Source organism: Tupaia chinensis, unplaced genomic scaffold (assembly GCF_000334495.1).
Source record: "Tupaia chinensis unplaced genomic scaffold, TupChi_1.0 Scaffold000118_1, whole genome shotgun sequence".
Taxonomy (NCBI): Eukaryota; Metazoa; Chordata; class Mammalia; order Scandentia; family Tupaiidae; genus Tupaia; species Tupaia belangeri.
Window position 1 is genome coordinate 299,043 of NW_006159584.1, and position 12,683 is coordinate 311,725.

The following is a 12,683-nucleotide window of genomic DNA, read 5'->3' on the forward strand; positions in this document are numbered from 1 at the left end:
AAAAAAAGCATAGAAGAAAATCAGCATAAAATTCCATTTTACTAGTTAGTCTCATGTAATAATTTCTCTTCTGTTGAATTTGTGGTGTAACTATAGTCTGATCTTTTCATTTAAATTCTGGAAGTTAACATTCAATGTTATTATTGATTTTTCCAGACTTGTTTCTACTATTAAGTTGGCCATTCTCTTGGGTTTTTTTTGTACTCTTATTTCTATGTGCCTGATTCTAGTTTTCCTGGTATAGCACTCCCTTCATAACTTCTTGGAGAGCTGGTCTGATGTTGGTAAATTATTTCAGGTTTTGTCTTTCTGGGAATATTTTTGTCTTTTCTTCCCATATGAAGGATAACCGTGCCAGGTATAGTATTTTTGGTTGCAATTGTTTTTCACTTAATACTTTGGATATATTTTCTCATTCTTTCCTTGCTTGCATCATTTTTGATGAGAGGTCCAATGTTAGCCTGATGGGATATCCTTTGAAAGTAATCTGTCATTTCTCTCTTGCCAATTTTAGTATCTTGTTTCTGTGGTAATGGTCAATCTGGCTATGATGTGCCTTGGAGATCTTCTTGGGTTGATTTTGTGTGGGGTCCTTTGTATTTCTTAGGTCTGGATATTTGAATGCCACTCTGGGTATGGAAAGTTTTCTTCCAGGATTTCATGGAATAGATTATCAATGCCCTAATTAGTTTCTTCATGTTCTGGGATACCAATTATCTAGATGTTTGGGTGTCTAATAGTATCTAGTATTACTCATATAGTATTCTCATTTTTTTTTGGTTATCTTCTCAGTCTTTTTGTTAAATTTTTCTAGGTCAATGTTTCTGTCTTTTACATCTGAGATTTGATCTTCTGCTTGATCTAATCTGTTTTTAATACTTTTAAGGGAGGTTTTGATTTCCTGTATTATGGTCTCCATCTCTAACAACTCCATTTGATGCTTTTTTATGGTGTGTATTTCCTCTTTCATATTGCACAAGAACTTCCTCAGCTCCTGGAATGCATTGCCTCTTTTCTCCTGCATTTCCTGGAGTTTGTTGCCTCTCTTATCTTTAATTTCTGTTATCTCTGTCACTATGAATATTCTAAATTCTTTATCTGATATTTCCACAAGTTCCATGATGAGGAGTTATTCTTTTCTCTTTGAGGAGAGATATTTTCTTGGTTTCTCATCTTTTTTGTGCCTCTGCAGTAGTTTCTGGTTATCTCATGGATTACACAATTTTTCCTAATTTTCAGAATTAAATATGAGCATTCAGAGGCACGCAGGTAGAGGTGATCTGCAATCTCTCTGCAGTTATGTTTTTCTCCCTTTATGCAACAGATTCAGTGAGAATTAAGGATTACTATGGCCCTGAAAGTATTCAGACATTTGGCTACTGTGAACCTAGATGTGTCAAGACACTCAGGGTGGGGAGGCTGAGCAGGAAAGTAAGAAAGGCAGAAGAAAAAATAAAAGAAAAAAAACACAAAAAAAGAAAATAAAAAGACAAATATAATTTTTTAAAAAAGAAAAAATATTTCGAAAGTAAACAATGAAAATTTGGTTTGTGATTGGCCTGTCTTATGTGGGAAGGGGAAAAGGTGAGAATGAGCAAAATAAAGGAGATTCAGAGAACTAAGAAGTTCTTTACATTAAACAAACAAACAAGCAAAAATAAGAGTGAGACAGAGAATAGAGAGGGTGCTTTACCTGACTAGATCTTGGAGTCAGAAAGGTGAAGTCTGAGCAGAAAATCTTCAGTTGTCCTAGTCCCTAAAAGGGGCCATTCAGAGCTCAAATGTAGATGCCTTGTGATTGGCCTGTCCTAGCTAGGTCTTGGGATTGGGAGGGTGAAGTCTGAACAGAAAATCTTCAGTTGTCCTAGTCCAGTTCTCTTGTACTTTAGAACTATCATCTGACTCAGCAAAAATGTCACATCATTGATAAAGGAGTAAGACTCATACTTGTCTTCCCTGCTGTACTTTTATATTAATGAGTAAGGAACAGAAAAGTAGAGTAGCCAGAAGTATGGTGGTTAGGGTGGCTGGATCCCACATGGCCAACTGCATGGGTCAAGACTCAGATCCAGTGGCTTGAAAAATACTCAGGTCACATGTGTCTGCCCAAAATCCTGAGAGAAATGGAGAGAAGGCACTGAAGCATGACCACTCCTATACAGGGTGCTTTCTCACTTTCCCTCTGTGTATCTCTCTCCATCGAACACACATTCTCTAGCAAAATAAATAAATAAAACAGAAAAGAAAAATATGGACCAATATTTACATTGGAAGCAAGTATATTTATAATTGCACCTATGGTGTAGTTACAACAGTTTGTTGAGTATAGTTACAACAGTTTGGAAAAAAATCAACAAAACATACACTTCTTTTTCTATCATTAAAATTATTACAGGTGGGGGACCAGTAGATGGCATATTGGTTACGCTGCTGGACTCCCATGTAGTTGACCGCAATTTGAGTCCCAGACCCAGCAGTTTAAAACTCACACTGGGTGTGTGTGCATTCATGCCCAAGATCCCAAGAGGAGAATGGAAAAGAAGGAGTTGTGGCATGGCCATCCCCCCACCGGGGGGTGATTTCTTGCTTTCTGTAGCTCTGTCTCTCTGTTTCTCTCTGGTGAGCACATTACCCTATAAAGCTGTTGTTAAACATTCTCCTGCACATCTTTCTCAGAGCAAAAATTGGCAGGATTCAATTAGCATTTCCAAAGGGGAGACCAGTGTTACCATAATAACAATGTAAACACTACTGAACACTTATCACTTACCCAGACACTACGCTAACTAATTCCCACAGGTTACCTCTTCATCTTGCCAATGAACTTGCGAGGCTGGTAATACCCCCATTCCACTTGCTGTAATTTTCTACTGCACATTTTACTTGATTCATTGTAGGCTTAGGGAGAAAAATAACTCAGCAGAATTTGAGAAACCATCAGTATGAGAAAGCAAGCATGAAGCTCAGAACAGATTAGATCATTCTCTTGTGGAAATAGCTACAGAGTTTAACTATTTTCTTTGATCTACAAAAACAGTAAAGATGATATTGCAGAGCATTGCACAAATCAGTCTTATTGCTTAAGTGAAAGAATTGTCTTTGGCGGTAAATGATAATGTAGCAATTGCTAAATATTTCACGAAGAACTTTGTGTTACTCTTAAAAATTGATAGCAAATAGTTTTCAACTTGGAAAGAGTCCAAAAACTAAAAATGCTCCTTTACTTTTCTGCTTTGTTTCTTGTTTCCTCATATATTTATATCATCGACTTCCTCCATGGTAATTCTGCCCCCTGCTGGAAATTAATAGATGATTTTTCACTGTGAAGTCAGTTATTAAAATATTGTGAAAATACTTACAAAACAAAAAAGAATCCTATTCTTAGCAGTTCCCTTAGGTAAAAGACTTTATCATAAAACAGTATTGTATTTATAATGATAGAAATGAACATTTATCTCATATCTCATGATAGAATATTTATAACACTTCTCCTATTAAGTTTGTGAAGCTTGTATCCCACCGCCCCCAACAATCTAGGACAGTGTTCTGCATATTTTAGTGTTTAAATATGCTTTAAAATAAAAAAGGTGGGATTACTTTATTTCAATTCTTTTCTATTTCCAAAAATTTCTTTTGTTGTTGAGGAGTTTGAATTAATTTACCAAATAAATGCCCTGCATCTATATTCTTGTGAAAAATGTAGCATGATTATTTCCTCTTTCCGATCTGTCAATCTTTAATTGTTTCAGTTTGAAACAATAGATCCAGTCAAGGTATGTCAAGTTTTTCAAATGCATGACTGTTCCGTACTTAGGAAAAAATGGTAGACTCCATTTCACTGTGGTCCCTGTGGTGATGGCCACAGGTCCTGTAAGGAGGATCTCATTAGAGACCTGTGCATACAGTTCCTTCAGCTGGGCATTTGTCTACTCTTTCTGAATGTGGTAGAGAGAGAGATGGAAAACAGCTGGTCAACAGCCTCCTTCCCCTGCTCCGTAGTTGGACACAGCAGAGCCTCAGACATCACATGCTTTTCACGGTAGAGGCAAGGTGATTAAAACAAGATAAATACTCAAGAAGAAAGAAGGAAAATACCTCGGAATAATTTGGATGTGAAAAAAAAATCTGCTTTGAACTTCCTAAAGGAAGACTCAGGGGACGATGAATGTGGGGAGAAGTGTGTGTGGTTAACATCAGGAAGAAGGCTACCTTACATAGAAGGAGGGTCCACATCTCTGTTGGAGTTTTAAAGGAAAATGGGGAGTCGCATTTTTGTGAGGTTACAGCAAATTGTTTTCAATGGTCATTGTGCTTCAAAAAAATATATATATATATCGTCATGAGGTGTATGCCTTGTTTTATTTCTTAGCTAATTTACACTTCATTAGAAAACTTTTTTTTCTCTTAAATTAAAAGGTGTACTTTTTTTGTCCTTTAACAAGTTCTTGCTGTGTCGTCATACTCCCGCCTGGCTTCTCAGCTGGGAATTCAGGTGCATGGCACTGTGCCTGCCCCTTGTAAAAAACAGGATCTCGCTGTGCTGCCCAGACCACCCAGAGCTCCCAATCTTCTTGCCTAAGCCTCCCAAGTTGCTGGGATTACAGATGCACACCATAACGGGATTTTTAATCTAAAACGAATAGATCGCAAAGCTATCTAACAGCTGAAATCTCAAGTGTCTCTTAGAAATAAGTTTCTGATTTTAAATTAATTTAAAAGAAAAGGTTGAAACATTCTACAGAGTTCCTATAGATATCTCACCCAGTTTTGCCATCGTTAACGTCCTACACTATCATGGTACGTTTGTCGCACTAATGAACAGACATTGATACGTTATTATGAACTAAACTCCAGACATTATTGGAATCAGATTTTGCACTATTATCCTCTTCCTAGTGATGGATACAAAGCAGGCTATGACATTGCATTTAGTTTTTATATGTCCTACTTTCCACTGGTCTTTGACAACTTTTCAGTAATTTCTTGTGTTTTGTTTTGTTTTGTTTTGTTTATAACCTTGACAGTTGAGAAGTGCTGACCAGGTTTGGAGTAGAATATCTCCCAGTGTGGGTTTGTCTCAGGATTTTCTTATGATTAGCATGGAGATGTAGGCTTTGCGAAGAATATCACAGGTGACATGCCCTTCCCATCACATATTCTCAGGAGGTATACAGCATCTGCATGCCATTCCTGATGAGGGAAACCCCTAGTACTTGGTTAACCACTTTCTCTGCTTCTTCCCTTTCCATGCTTTGCAGAGTCTTTGGAAGTGAGTCGCTATTTCTGGTCTGTCCTCAACTAGGGTGCAGATCATTAAGCTCTATCTTCTGAAGGGTCAAGAGTCTTTGTTCACTGTTCTAAGACTTTTCATCGGTCAAGATAAGTAGGTAATACTAGATCAAGTTTAATTGACAAGTTGGGCAGTTCAATTAATTATATGCATGTATACATATTTCAATGCTATAAAGATAAGCATCAACTTTTCTAAAAACTGTTGAAATATGATGTTCTTCTCACTGTCTAAAATTAGTTCTTTGTTGTAAGGAGACTCATGTGTTGAGCGCATGTCATAGTCCAAAGGACTGAGTCATATATCAAATGGTAAGAGTTGGAAAGAATGTTCCTAGATATTCATGTTTTTCCACATTGTTTTGTTCAGAATTTAAAATTAAGCATGAACCATTTCCCTTTCTAGCTATAAAGGGCCACATAAATTTACACAAGAGCTATTTCCAGTGTGAGGTGCAGCAAGCCTCCAAGGGAAACAGTAACATTCCAGTGTCAGTCATCAAATACCTGTGTCAATAAATCTGTGTAAAACTTGATAAATGTAAACAAGAACGTTTTTCCATGTTTTGTTTCTGATTTTTCCCTAAATTTTTCTTTTAAATTATGATTCAATTAAGAGCCAATTAAATTAAGATAATATTCATAGAGTCAACTGTCTAAAAAGCTACTAAGCCTATATCAAATACCTATGATTTATGTAGCACTGCACCAAGAGCTGAGAAATTTTTCTACCATGAGGATCTTTCAGACGATTTTCCTTTCGTTTGTTCTAAATAATTGTTATGGATGCCTTGCCTCATCAGATATAATTAAACCGTCACATTTCTTCCCCCCCCAAGTCCTGTTTAAAGTTAGAAGATATGTTCTACTTTTCTTTCTCTCTTTTTTAAAGTTTCTTTCTTCCATGAATGAGAGAGACAGAGAGAGAGAGAGACAGTGCCCCCCAAGTGCCCCAGGGTCTCGATGCTACAATCCACCTCATTTTAGCCAGCCTTAGATCTTGGGTGTGCGTGTGCTTGGTGTACTGAGGAAGGGCTCCAGTGTGAGCCTGGAACCACTCCAGGTGGGCAGCCTCAGAATGTCTCATTTTGCCACTGTGCCCCTGTCTGGCCTTAGTGCTATATCTCTTTAGATGACCATATAATATATACAGTTTAGAGTTAGCACCATCTAACTTAATTTAATGTGCCTATATTTTATGTTCCTTTTCTTCTTTTACACACACACACACACACACACATCAACCTCTCAGTGGGGATGGCCATGCTGCAATTCCCTCTTCTCTGTTCTCCTTTCAGGATTTTGAGCACACACACACACACATGCACCCAGTGTGAGTTTTAAGCTACTGGGTCTGGGACTTGAAATGTAGTCAACCATGTGGGAGTCCAGCAATGTAACCATTCCACCATCTGGTAGTTCATATTTTTATTTAGATTGATTTAAAGTATGTAATTTGTCTTGGAAACCACTTTAAATCATGAGATGAAGCCAAGCTATAGAAACAAAATTAAAATTTTGAAAAGGAGGCTACCCTTCTTGTTGGAGGGAAAAAAGAGAGAAAGACAATAAGAAGAAAAGTGAGAAATCACTCCCAAGGGGGAATGGCCATGCCATAATACTTTCTCCTGCATCTTCCTCCCGAGATCTTGGGCATGTACGCACACATGCCTGGTGTGATTTTTCAAGCCACCGGGTCTGGAACTCGAACTGCAGTCTGCCATGTGGGATCCAGTGACATAAACCCACTATGCCACCTGCTGGCCTCTGTATCATCTGACTCTTACAGTATACTTAGATAACTGTCATTTATAACCTATATTTTTAGGTCCTTGTAAACGTGGCTTGGTCTGTTTTTGCTGGAGTACTGAGAGTAGCCAAGAGTAGGGGTCAACTGAAACTTGGACCAGAAGTTCCGCACTGGACAGGCTGATTTATGAATATCTCCCAGAGGACACTGCCCTTCTAGTCCATATGTGGCTGGAGGTCAAGTAAGTGAAATTTAAATCTAAAAGTCAGAGTGGTAGGGAGGGATCCTTAGCATAACCTTATATACTCCTTGTTTATAAAGATGATTTTGTTCTGTTCCTCACCCTGGAATAATGAGACTGTTATCACAGGCCTATGATGAGTTGCATTCTCTTGAACTGTCTAGCTTTGTCACTTTCCCTGGCTAATAGCCACTTACTGAGTCAGAGGGCGGCAGACACTGCAATGATTCCTCATATGTCTCTAGTGGTATAGTTTTCTGTGCCTCAAATCGACCAAGAACAGGAGAACGAGAAGAAAGCAAAGAAGAAATCATCTCTGCTAATTCAATTGTGGGTTTCCTTGGATCAAAGACTAACGGCTTCAGCATATTCAGCTCAAGACTTCACTCATAGGATGCTGGAGGCCTTCTCCTCATGATTTACATTAAGGCCTATATATGGTGCACATGTGTATTTAAAAGATTCTTTTTTATCATTCACAAATTGAGAAATAGCATACAAGGAGGTCTTATTCTGGTAATGTTGTTTAAGCCCTAGAAGGTTGAAGAAAGTAAGGAAAATGACTAGACAAAAGAAGAAAGATTCAAATATTGAACACCAAGTAAGATTGAATCTCAAAGGAGTAAATAAGAATTTCTAGCAAATGCTGTAATTTCACTTGAATGGCCAGCCAAATAATTAAAATGTCACAAAACCTGGTTCCTGGAGTTTTAAGACAGAAAAAAATATATTCAAAAAGCACCTTGGTGGGCATGAGGATCATATTTTAAATAATATGTTTTGTAAGTTTATTTACTTATTTCATGAGAAAGAGAAAAAAAGAAAAGCATCCTCGACAGGGTCTCGAGTTGTGCCCCTCCTCAACCCCCAAGGAATCACTGGTGAGGACGTACTGACCTAAGGAACCAAAGCCTGACCCTCTGAACAACTTCCAGCACCGCAGAGCATTATACCACCACTGTGCTGCTCCAACCGGGCCTGCATAATAACAGTAACCATTACTGTTATTATTAGCATTATTTTAGTTTTTGCTATAGGGTGTGTGCACTCACCAGAGACAGAGACAGAGTGAGCATAAAAATGAGAAATTACCTTCCAGAGGGGTTGGACACGTGTCGTAATCTCTTCCCTTCCAAACAGGATTTTGGGCACACATGCACAGATGCCTGATAGGGTTTTCAAGTCACCAGGTCTGGGACTTGAACCACTTAGTAGGATATGTGGGAACCAGTGCCTTAACCTTCACACCTGCTGGCCCTTTTCTTTTTTTTATGTTTTTGTTTTTTTTTATTTGTCAGTTTATTATTATTTTTTGCCATAGGGTATATGTGCTTGCCAGAGAGAGACAGAGAGAGGGAAAGGGAGAAATCTCCCCCTTCCCCCCAGGGGGGTTGGTCACACCACAGTCCTTTCTCCTTCATTCTTCTCTTGGGATTTTGAGCATGCAAACACATGCACCCAGCGTGATTTTCAAGCCACTGGGTTCAGGACTCAAACCACAATTGACCATGTCGGAGTCCAGCACCTTAGCCACCACACTACCTATTGGCTCCTAAATAATTATTTTCTAACCTCCTAGTTAAAGAACACACTTCATTGGGGGAAAATATGTAAATAATACTTAACAAGTGTCATTTTTTCAATGCTTCTGTTGAAGAAGTAATGGCTACACATTTTAGTATACAATCGTAAGTGTTCAAGAATTGGGATTCTATTTGTTATAACATTATTTTTATTTCAAGCTTATGTTCCATCAGTAGCAGATCCTTAATCAAAATCTGTTTAACATAATTTTGTTATGATCAGAGTTTCTGCAACAAATAAAAGCTACACCCATCTGCTGTAATATTTCCCCATCTACTGTGCCAAACTTCTAGATGCTAATAAGTAGCCAAGGCATTGAGAGAAGAAATGAAAGGAGAATGTAACTCCCCCAAGTCATTTACATAAGTCAGCCTTTCTGAAACCTTCCAGTCAGTCCAAGGAGATCACCTACCTGTTTCTTCCTTACTAAGGAAGTCAGTCGTGAGCTGCTGCTTCTTTTTTGTTGTTGTTGTTCAGAGAGAAATTTTTACTATGGGGCATGTGCACTCATCAGAGAGACAGAAAACAAGAAATCACCCCCAAGGATGATGGCTACACCACAATCTCGTCTTCTCAATTCTCCTCTTGGGATTTTAGACACACCTACACATGTGCCTGGCATGAGTTTTAAGCCTCTGGTCTGAGACTTGAACTGCGATTGACTATGTAGAAGTCCAGTGACATAACCATTAAGCCAGCTGCTAGTCCCAATGAGCTTCTTATTCTGACAGCACAGGCTCTCCCAGACTGAGTTCTTTCCACCATGTCCATGCCCCTCTTTGGTACATGAGGACATGTCCATGTTCCAAGATAGAGAGTTCAGAAATTCTGCGGGACTTACCTGTCCAGCCCTTACTCAGAAAGTGACTTATGGGATCCCCTGACTTTAGAGAGCACAAATAATTATGATGTTTCTAACAGTTTCCTTCCTATCCCTACCCCTCAAATTCACCTGAAGATGCAGGATGGGCAGAGAACAAAAAAAGCATGTAACTGCTATTTTTCCTTTGACTTTCCTCCACCAGCCCAATTGTGGCAGGGACTGGCTGGGGAGAGAATCGAGATAAATGATCTCTGTTCTTTAAGAGATAAGCTCTCTGCCCTTCCCCTTTTGGAGCAATCATTTCCCAAAACAAATTAACCAAATTCAAAGCCCAAGTATTGCCCTTCCTCCACCTCATCTCTCATCTCTCATCTGCCTCCCTTAGGTAATGAAGATGAAATGTCATATCTATGTGTGTGGGGGGTGCAATATGTGAAAAATAAAGCATAGCAATTATGCATGAGTTGTTTGAATTTTTCTACCTTCCTCTTCCCTCTTCATCTGCCTCCTCCCTCTACTTTTCTTTGTCCTCTTTCTCACCCTTGCCTTTCTTCCTCTTCTTTTTTTTCTCTAGCTGTTTTTTCTTATAGTTGGTTCATTGCTCTTTATAATTCTTTTCTTTGTGGTTAGAAAGTGAAAAGAAAATTAATCAGTCATTTTTTTTTCCCCTTTTAAGTAACTGCTCTACTTTGGTTGAGAATGGCTATAAGCAGACGATCATGGTATTTACTACAATTTTCTGTCTTTTAATTTAAATAATTTCTCTTTGCAAATTTTGACAAGTTCATTTACACTGACAATGCAGGAATTATTACAGTCAAGCATTTGACATTTGCTTTTTAGAAACTGCAGAAAATGTACAATGTTTATAAACACTGTTGTAAAATAATTGTCTCAAGTTTCCTTTCAGCTAAATAAGTAGGAGTCAGATAAATGACTGAATAGTTGGCTCAGTGCTGTAAATACATTGTTTTGACTGCCTGAAATCTTCTTATTGTGAACACTGTCCATTCCTTCTCTCACAAGCATTGATCCGTCCTTGTCCTCAGAGTTGGTAGCAGGCCAGTTGGTGTGGTGTTCAAGGCGCTGGACTCCCACATGGCCAATTATAGTTCAAGTCTCAGACCTGGCAGCTTGCTTTCTCACTTTCCTTTTCTCTCCCTGGGGTGAGTGCACATGCCCTATAGAAAATTCAAAAATAATAATAAGTAAAATCATTCTTTTTTTAAAAAAGTTGATAGCTACTCAACTCTGAACCAACTCCATTCCTTTTTCTCATGACAACTCATTGGACAAGGCTTATGTAACTGATCTAAGCTGAACTTGTTGGTCTCCGAGAATTTTGAATCAGGATGTGTTTCCAGGTACTTGTGAGAAGAAAAAAATAAATGTGGCACTACGTAGGTAGTGCTTTCTCCCTGTTATATGGACTGAGAAGGCAAAAAATATTCTTCAGGGGTAAACAAACAAAACAGAAGTTGAAACACCAGACAGAAATCCCAAGGGTGCCTGAAGCCTTGGTTTCACTGATCCTGAGGCTAGGTTTAAATCTGGATCCCAGGTTCTTGAGGAACACTAGTGTCCTCATTATAAAGTCCTCTTTTGGCTTCAGTTTGAGTTTATTTCACTTGCAACCAAACAAGTCCTCAGCAATACTTTCTACTGTCTTTGACGCCAGGCTAATTCAGATGGGCTCTGCTATGCTCGCAAGAAGGGACGTCTTGGTGCTTCTCACTAACTGTGTGAATTCATTTCACTCTCCATGTGGTTCCATTTAGAAATGGAGGCACATGAAGACAACCACGTGTTTACAACTTCAAAACTGCAAAAGGAAAATTCATTTTCAGAGTTTTAAAAAGTAATCAGAGAGAGATTAAAAATGATCCAAGCCTATACTCACTGAGTATAATTTTAGAATTTGACCATTCAATAATTTAAATAGTAATGAGAATGTTTAAGACTTTAGCTATGAAACCTATTGAAAACTGGAGGAACAAGGTAAGTCTGTGTTTTGTTTTTTTTTTTTTTTTTTGGTAGGCATCCTAGAAAATGTAGTTTAGGTTCTAATAAAGAAGAAAACAAGTTTTGTATACGCACATGGCTTATTCTACTTAACCAATGCCCATGTTTCAGAAATACAAACTCTAGCTTAAAAAAATGAAGGAAATCATACATCTAGGTCAGCTATTTGCTGACATAATTTAAACAAGGTCGTTAAGAGAAGTTAAAATTTGAAATGCGCTGGGTTTCTTGGGCTAATTACTTGATCTCTCAGCAACTCAGTTTTTCTCTATAAAATGAGAATAGACACATTTATATGATAGGATGTTTGCGAGTTATAAATGAGTTAATACATGTAAATCACATAGCACTAGACCTTGCATTTAATACATTCATAGTAAGTGCTGAATTAATGCTGGTACTGTTTTCATAGATAAATGCAATAAAATGTAGTTTTCATAAAGTATTTGGTTATTTTTTGCTGGAAAATGCATTTGGAATACAGGTAACTAACCCTTAACGGTTATTTCACAATACTTCATTCATCCTGTTTCTCACATGTATTTAAACATAAAAACAAAATTAATTGAAAGTGAAAGAAGGCCAGCTGGTGGATGGTGGTTGAGGCAGTTAGATCTCACATGGCTGACTACATGGTTTGAGTCCCAGACCTAGCAGCTTAGAAAGCACACTGAGTACGAAGTGCATGTGTGCCCAAGATCCCAAAAGGAGAAAGAGTGGAGGAGAAGGCATTGCGGTGTGACATTCTTCATGGGCGGGGGTGCTTTCTCAGTTAGGATATTTGATCCAGAACGATTGGGAAAGGCAGACAGTGTCTCTGTAGCAGGGTGTTAGTATTCTGCTGCTGGCCATCACCCAGCAAAGTGAAGAGAGTCACTGATCCTCCTGATGAAACTTTGTGAAAACCCAGATTCCAGCTGTACTTGAAGAAATGTACTCCCTTGATTTTTTAAATTTGTGTTTTAAATGTCATT